Source organism: Monodelphis domestica, chromosome 3 (genome assembly GCF_027887165.1).
Source record: "Monodelphis domestica isolate mMonDom1 chromosome 3, mMonDom1.pri, whole genome shotgun sequence".
In the NCBI taxonomy this organism is placed as follows: domain Eukaryota; kingdom Metazoa; phylum Chordata; class Mammalia; order Didelphimorphia; family Didelphidae; genus Monodelphis; species Monodelphis domestica.
In genome coordinates this window covers 303509052-303518258 of record NC_077229.1, presented here as the reverse complement: position 1 = coordinate 303518258, position 9207 = coordinate 303509052, and the positions used below count along the sequence as shown (strand labels likewise).

General features: G+C 36.8%; 1 protein-coding gene across 6 annotated transcripts in view; it reads right to left on the bottom strand.

Annotated features, from left to right (window-relative positions):
- LYN (LYN proto-oncogene, Src family tyrosine kinase) overlaps window positions 1–9207 on the bottom strand; it is a 221729-nt gene that overhangs the window by 107011 nt on the left and 105511 nt on the right. For 4 of the 6 annotated variants that reach the window (XM_056823928.1, XM_056823927.1, XM_056823925.1 and 1 more), the window contains one exon: window positions 8454–8532. The exons of the other annotated variants lie outside the window; for them this stretch is intronic. The gene's annotated coding sequence lies outside the window, so the exon portion shown is untranslated. The remainder of the gene's footprint in view (window positions 1–8453; window positions 8533–9207) is intronic. 6 annotated transcript variants of the gene reach the window in all.

Genomic DNA, 9207 nt, shown 5'->3' with positions numbered 1-9207 from the left:
ATTGGAAGTGGGGAGCAGTGACAGCAATGAGAAGAGACAAGAGAGTGAGCAGCAACAGAATTGTGTGGCAAGCAGCTAGGAGTCACAGTGATGAGCCTATGTGGGAGGAGGAAGGAATGGTAAAGAAAAATACATGAAGCCTACCTAGTACAGATGATGACGGTGATGGAGTGATGACAAGTCAAGGAGAGAAAGGAGCTAGGACTGGAGGATGTCTTAAGAAACAACAAAGAACAGGATCCTGATGTGAAGGAGCAAACCAGAGCCTTGCCTCTTGTTGGAATGCCCATATAGGGAAGAAACGGAAACCACATGACTGTGCAGGTCACCTTTTAGTGGAGTTGGTCAACTGGTAAGAAGACATATCTCTTGGCTCCCCAGCAAATTCCAAGTTTTTCTAATTGTAAAGGGAAAACACTTAGGCTATTGCTAACATTCTATGTGACTACATGGATCCTGGGGCAGGTAGGTAGTTCAGTAGATTGAGAGTCAAGCTAGTCCTAGATTCATTCTGGCATCAGAAACTTCCTAGCTGTGTGACCCTGGATAAGTCACATAACCCTCATTTCCTAACTCTTATTACTCTTCTGCCTTGGAACCAATACTAATTCTAAGATGAATGTTAAGGTTGTTTTTTAAACTATATATAGGCTTTTGTATAGGTAGAAGTCTACTGGAAAGGGAAGAAGAACTTTTTGACTGTTTATGAGTCCAGTGTATACTTTTCCTTTGTTAAATAAAACCAATTCTGTTTGATGCTTGATGAACTTGATGCTTGCTTTAGGAGAGCTGATAATCATCTTTTGGGGAAGGGGAAACACTAATGTTATCAGGTATCATCTGGATGAGGGCAGATAAGTCAAAGAGAAAAAAGTAAGAGGCTCTCCAAACTATAACCAAGCAATTCATAGGAAAAACTGAATCAAGATGAAGCCCCCCCTTTTTTTTCTTGGAACCCATTCAACAGGATTTGCCATACTGATGAACCCAAAGAACTAGAAACAGTTTTTACTCTGTTAAGTGAGTTACAGTCTAAAATTCCATTTATAAATTCACTGTTTGGAAACTGCCTAGAGGAGAAGGAATGAGCACTGCTGCATTTGAAGCTAGGGAGACATTGAGTCCTACTGACACTTTGTCTGCCACTGTCACCTTAGGCAAGGTAACCTCTTTCGGAATTTCAATTTTCTCACCTATAAAATAGATATAATAATAGTTGTGCTACCTACCTCAAAAAGCTTATGTAAGGAAATGACTTAGTAAATCTAAACAGATACAGATCTAGCTATACAGTTATGAGTTATTAGGCATTTCCCCAAAGAAACAAAAGTGGCTAATTTCTCAAGCTAGCCCACAATACAATTCTCATTAAACACTGTCTCCCTTCTTCTGTTTCCCCTTTGCAAAAGCAGATTCCCATACTACCAGGTCCAACCTTCAAGGGTATAACCCCAGTTCTCAACTCACTCATTCTAGGTGATTCAAGATCCAAAGAACTAGGATGATGGAGAAGCATTAGAAGTAAAAGGTAATTTTATTCCCCCCAAAAAATAATGCCCTATCACATACTCAGGTTTCATCTCTGTTCCATGTTGCTTTCTTACCTCTCACCACCATGAAAAGTTCAGCAGTATGCTAGTTGTCTTCTAGTAATCAAACACTAAACATAGCCATTTTTCAAGGAGAAAATGTATTCTGAATTCCTACTTTGGTGGTAAAAATTTATCTCCCTCACTGCATGAAAATTAAACCTATTGCCCCATTCCATGCAATGAGAGTGGGCATTGCCATAAGTTCATCAGAACTGGGGATTGAGGATAAAGGGGGAGGTTTCAGTAGGTAAAGAAAAAAGTGAAGAGATGATACAAGGGTACTAGGTGAAGATCAAGAACAGAAGATAGAGAAGAATAACTATTTAGAATAAAAGGTTTTCTTTTCCTCTCTTTAATGACACTAATTGGTGTTAGAAAAGAATAAGGAAAGAAAAGAATTAAACCTTGAGGGGTTTATAGCAAGGGGTCCCTTGATGGCAAAAAAACCAGAGTGAGTTTCTTCCCTCGATTACTTACATTTCACACTATGCAAGTAAGACAGGGAGGAAGGATAAGTTATAGAACAGAGCTAGGCTTGGAAATAATATATGAGTGAGAGAAGAAATGGTAAAAACAATGTTCTCTTTCCCCACTCCCTTCCAGTCTAAGCCAATAGACCCAGTCACCATCTGTCATCAGTGAGTTCCTGAGAAGTAGATGAATCTGAGTTAGTGGAGAAGAAAAAAAAAGGAGAGGAAAGGAAATGTGTCACAAGGAAAGATGGGAAGTTCCTGTTGGGGTCAAAGTTTTAAAGTTAGAGACTGTTGCAATTAATAAAGTAAGTCAATGTCACAGCATGGATCTTGACAACTCAAAAATCTCACCATTGTGTTTAATACTAATATAAATGTATCTTTTAAACATAATCTAAAAAGATATGTAACATAAGCATTTTGATATTTTTATACTAAAGAAAGTATATGTTTGAAAGATGTCTGTAGGAACAAAGAATAATTTACCTGACAGATATTTGGAGAAGGGAAGAATTTATAACCAAACAATAGACAGAAAGTATTATATGATAATTTTGATTATGTTAAATTAAAAAGATTTTGTACAAACAAAACTAATATAACCAAGATTAGAAGGGAAATGACAAACTGAGGGAAATTTTTATAACAATGTCTCTGATAAAGGTCTAATTTCTCAAATTTATAAAGAACTAAGTCACATTTATAAGAATGCAAGCCATTGCCCAATTAACAAATGGTCAAAGGATATGAACAAGTAATTTCCAGATGAAGAAATCAAAGCCATCAATAATCATAAGAAAAATGTTCTAAATCACTCTTGATTAGAGAAATACAAATTAAAATAATGCTGAGGTACCACCTCACACCTATCAGATTGGCTAATGGCAGTAAAGGAAATTGGCAAATGTTGGAGGGAATGTGGCAAAATTGGTACACTAATGCATTGTTGGTGGAGTTGTGAACTAATCCAACCATTCTGGAGAGCAATTTGGAACTATACCCAAAGGACTATAAAACTGTGCATACCCTTTGGATACAGTAATGCCACTACAGCGTTTGTATCCCAATGAGATAATAAAAAGGGACTACTTGTACAAAAATATTTATAGCAGCTCTTTTTGTGGCAGCAAAGAATTGGAAATTGAGGGGCTGTCCATTAATTGGGGAATGGCTGAACAAATTGTGGTACATGTTGGTAATGAAATACTATTATACTCTTGTAATGAATGATAAACAAGAAGATTTCAGAAAAAGCTGGAAAATATGTGGGAACTGATACAGAGAAAAATAAGCAGAACTGGGAGAACCTTGTACACAGTAACAGCAGTATTGGTGATGAATCTGTGAAAACTTGTCTATTCTCAGCAATGCACTGATCTGGGACATTCTGAAAAACTTATGATGGGGAATGCTATCCACCTCCAGAGAAAGAACTGTTGGAGTTGTCTTTCACACTCCTGTGTTTTTTGTTTTATTTTGATGATTATTTTGACTTTTGCTCTTACAACTAGGAAAAGGAAGAATGCAAAAGGGCTTTGCAATGTGAACTTCCAAGTGATTGACAGTGACATGAGAATCACATGGGAGCCTGGGTCAAGATCTGGGTGATTCCAAGGTTCCAACTGGAGAAAAAACTCTCTCTCCTGAAGAACGTTTTGGAGATTGTAGGTTTTTCCATGTGTCTCCCAGGTTTCTGACATTTTAGGAGTTACCAGCTTGAGTGAGAGGGATCATGATTGGACTGGCTGCTGGCAGCTGTACAGAAGACTAAAGAACCACTTCTCTACTGGACTGGCTTTGGACAGTTTCTTCTGAAGATCTTGGCTCATATACTAAACTCCATTTGTGAGATTTGTGTTTGGGGAAACTTAATGTATTTAGCTTAGATAAATTAGGTTTAAGATAGGTTTATTTATAATAATTTTCCCAACCATTACCAATATGGAAGTGTATTTTGCATGACAACAAAAATAAATAAATAAGAAAGAAGTCTATATCCAAGAAGCACTTAAGACAGAGAATATCAAATACATTTATTAAGTGCCAACTTTGTGCCAGACACAGTGGAAGGTACTAGAGATGAAAGTACAAATAATTAAATAATATAAAGTTTCTGAAGGAACACACTTCCTCTAGTGTGGAAGTAGATGTATATACATATATGTATAAATATATATGTTATATGTATATATACTTTAGAAGGTACTTTGGAAGAGAGGGCAATAGCAGTTGGGGAGGCAATCAGGAGGGGCTTCATACAGAAGACAGTGCTTTAGCCATGCTTTGAAGGAAGAGAAGGAATCTATGATTAAGAGTATTCTAGCCATGAGGGTAGCCATAACAAAGACACAGAGACAGGTGATGGAGATTATGCCTGAGGAATGGAGAATGTCAGTTTGGTTACATTACAGAACAGGGTGAGGAAAAAGGAAAAATGTCCAACAAAGCTGGAACAGTAGGTTAGATTCAGAATGAAGAAGGATTTAAAAGAAGAGTGTATAATTTATCCAAGAGGCAATAGGAAGCTACTGGAGTTGACTGGTTAGGGGAATCAAATGGTCAAGTCTGTACAGAAGGAAAATTACTTTGATAGTAGCATGTAGGATGGATTGGAGAGGTGAAATAATTTAGGTAAGAATATTTGTTAAGAGCTATTGCAATAATCTAGGGAAAAAACAAAAAGGGAGAGAAAGGAAAGAGGGAGGAAATTGGGAACTCAAGATTTTTTCTAAATGTTAAAATGTATTTCTGCACGTAATTGGAAAAAAATAATATCTAGGAGAAAGTTGATGAGGGACTGAACTAAGATATCTGTGTGAGTGGAAAGAAGAGATCAGAAGTGAGAGATGTTTTGAACTGGGAAACTGGAAGGATTGTGGTGTTTTGAACAGATTTAGGGAAGTTTGGAGAGTATAGTTTCAGTTGAATGATAACCAAATTGCAAAGGCTTGAGAAGTGAATGAGGCAAAAAAAAAACTACAGCTAATTTTGTGTAATATAACTATAGCAAGTTTTATTTATAAGTACATTTATTCTGAAGGATGATCATGTTTAAAGTCACTCTGGTGATTTAGAGTCTCAGAATGTCTAAGAGAAAAGATATTTCAAAAAGAATGGAAAAGAGGCAGCTAAATAGCAGAGTGGAAGAGCACTAGACCTCAAGTTAAGAAAACTTGAGTTCAAATCTAACCTCAGTTACTTCCTAGGTGTGTGACCCTGGGCAAGTAACTTAACCCTAATTGCCTGGCCCTTACCATTCTTCTGCCTTAGAATGGATTCTAAGATGTTTTACGGGCTAAAAAAAAAGAATGGAAAAGATCATGAATGATCCTTCTACCAGGAGGAAGGAGAAGGCAAGAGGAAAACATTGACAACCACAACCCCATATACCTCTTTTCAATTTCTATAAAATATGAGAATAGCCTATGAACATATATTAACAAGAGATATAAGGCAAACCTTTGAAATGCAATTTTCTACAATTAATTAGATATTTTAGGATACATAGTTAGCTGATGGGTTCAGAATATTAAATTCTGCTATATTTTCTGATTTGAAAGAATATGCTTGAATTAGAAGTACAGAATATGGATCTTTCATATACATGTCAACATCAAAAAGATGTATGACTGGAGTAATTACTTTTTTTCAATTACCTAATTAGAAATGACATCAATTAAAGAGGAGATATACAGTCATCTCTTCTCTCTTCCATACTAGTCTTCCACTCCTCACCTTCATGATACTAGCTGTTTTGTAGCAATCAAATATTTTACATAACCATATTTCAAGGAAAAAATGTATTCTAAAAATTCCCATTTGTGGTGGTAGAAATTTATCTCCCCTGCTGCATGAAACCTAAACAATAAGAAACCTCCTGTTCCCCATGCCATGCAATGAGAGTGGGCATTACAGTAATATCATCTGAACTGGATACTGAGGATAATGGGGAAGGTTTAACTAGGTAGGGAAAAAATGAAGAGATGGTATGAGGAAGCTCTAGGTGAAAAGCAAGACAGAAGGTAAGAAAAGAGGAGATGTAGATTCAACAAAGGGACATAAGTAATGTCATGCAAAATATCTTATGTCAAATGAAAGAAATTCCCCTAAATTCTTCTGCTGGCAGAGAGCATCATACAGATTTTCAGAAGCCCAGAACACTACAATCTTTAGTGAAATATGAGATTTCTCTAACCATCCAGACAAAAAAAATAAGCAGATGAAAAGAGCATATTGATAAGATTGCAATAAATAGCAGGATAGCTACACTGAATAATCCTCAAAATATGTATTTTAGAAAGATGTCATAAGGGCAGCTAGATGACTCAGCGGAAGGAAAGCCAGGTCTGCAGATGGGAGGTCCTGGGTTCAAATATAGCCTCAGATACTTCCTGGCTATATGACCTTCAGCAAATCACTTAGCCCCAATTGTTTAGCCCTTCCTACTGCCTTAGATCCAATACTTAGCATTGATTCTAAGAAAGTTCAAATTTAAGGGGAAAAAAAGAACGATGCCATAGATGGAGAATGAAATGGGCTGACAACTTGATGGGAGGGGAGATCAGACTCAGCTGGATTTAGGTAGGAAGCTACACAGTATTTTCACTACCAATATCTACAGAAGTGCAAAAGCTATATTTTCTCATATCACCATCCTCTGGTTAAACAATCTTCAAAGAATTAAAAACATTAACACCTAAAAGCAATGGAGAGAATCATTTTTTGCATAAGCAGGCTGGAACATGTTGCCATTGGTAAAATATGAAAGTATGTGAAAAATATGAAAATATAAAAAATGAAAGAATCCTAAAGGATGATGGGCATGATTAAATCATGTATTTATTTGCCTTATCTCCATTGGAGCATAAATCACTTGAGGTAGGGATTGCTTTTCAATTTTGTCTTTGTATCCCCAGGATCTAGCACAATACCTGACAGTCAGTCAACAAGCATTTGGTAAGTGACTACTATGTGCCAAGCTCTCTGGATTAAAAGATAAGCAAAACCCAGTCAGAGCCCACAAGAAGCTCATGGAACAAAGGGGATGACAATGTGTAAACAACAGACAGAATAAATAGGAGATGATCCACAGAGCAAAGACATTGGCATTAAAGGGGATCCACAGAGGTTTTTCATTGAATGTGGGTCTTTAGCTTAGACCTGAAGGAAGCCAAGGATGTGAGGAGGGAGAGATAAAGAGGAAGGGTATTCATGGGGGACAGTCACTGTCAACAGATCATGTTGTCCTTATAGTATAATGGGAAGAGATCCAGATTATTATTATTTTTAAAATTTTACTTAATGTAGAATATTTTTCCATGGTTACATGATTCATATTCTTTCCCTTCCCTCCTTCCACCCCCCTCCCATCACCAATAAGCAATTTCATTGGGTTTTACATGTATCATTGATCAAGACCTATTTCTATATTATTGATATTTGCAATAGAGTGATCATTTAAAGTCTACATTCCTGATCATAGCTTCATTGACCCATGTGACCAAGCAGTTGTTTTTCTTCTGTTTCTACTCCCACAATTTTTCTTCTGGATGTAGATAGTGATCTTTCTCCTAAGTCTCTCAGAATTGTCCTTGATCATTGCATTCTACTAGTAGAGAAGTCCATTACAATCGATTGTGCCACAGTGTATCCAGAGAGATCTAGATTATAAAGAGAATTTTTATTTATGATCCTGGAGGTGATAGAGAGCCCCTGGAGTTTATTAAATAGGAGTGGGAGGTGTGGGTGAGGGAGTGACATGATCAGACCTGATAAAACTTGACAAGTTTACAAGGAGGATAGGTGAGAGTAGGGAGAGACTTGAGGCAGGAAGATGGATCTGAAAGTTATTGCAATAGGTCAGTCTTTAGGTGATGAGTCTACACGAGGGTGATATCAATGTCTGAAGAGAGAAGGGCAAAATAAGAAGGATGTTGCAAAGGTAGAATCAGCAAGAGTTGCAACTGATTGAATGAATGAAGGCAAGGGAAAGGGAGAAGTCAAAGATGACACCTAGAATTAAATAGGTTTATCCTATCAAGGAACTTGGCTATTTAGAAGCACTTCTATGGCCTTGGATAGAGCATTGAGCCTGTAATGAGGAAGACCTGAATTCAAATCCAGCCTCAGATATTTACTAGCTGTGTTACTCTGGGCAAGTCATTTAACTCTGCTTATCTCAGTTTCTTCAACTGTAAAATAGAGATGATAAAAGTCACCTTACCTCCCAGGATTGTTGTAAGAATCAAATTGGATAATATCTTTAAAGTGCAAATAGACAGTATATAAATACTACCTTTTGATAATAATAATAATAATAAATAACTTAATCACAAGGCAAATTCCAACAGCATAGTAAATACAACTTCTGACTTGGAGTCACAAATACCTGAGTTCAAATACTGAATTAGATACTTGCTAGCTTCATGACACTGGGCAAGTCAAGCTCTTAGCCTCAAGTAGCTTATCTGTAAAATGAGAATAAAAATAGTATTTGTTTTATAATAGTTGTATTAAATCAAATGTATTCACATATGTAAAGAATCTTATAAATCTCAACATATATAAAACTTTATTATTATTATTTTTTTAATCATATGCTAGGCTAGTCTTTGGAGGTATACAAGAAAAAAAAAGATAAATAGTACCTACTCTACCCTCATGGAGCTTACAAAGTACATGCCAGACATATGTCAAGATTTGTGATGATAGTATGTATGGAAACCTTTGACTTGATTCTCACTAGGATTTCAACAAGTTGGAGGTGACTGGGGTTTGACTCCAGGGTCCCAATATTTGAGATTAAGGATCATATGCTTCCTACATGCAGGGAGTCCAGAGACCACCATTCTTAGGTCCTGTGCTTCATGGCCCTCTGTTATTTGGGGGTTTAGGGGGTTGGGCAGGTCACCCCAGAATAAGGAATTGGTTATAGGTCTTCTGAAGGACTGGAAAAGGGAGATGGGTTACACTCTCTTGGTGGCCCACATCCAAAGTCTTCTCTGCATCATTCTACCCACAGTTCAACTGTGTTTTGCTCCCAAGTATAAACATTCCCAGTTAGATCTCTGACTCTCATTCAAACCTTTGGAAATGAAAACAAATTCAGAGACTGGCCCAGAGTGCTTGTTTGCTATTATAGT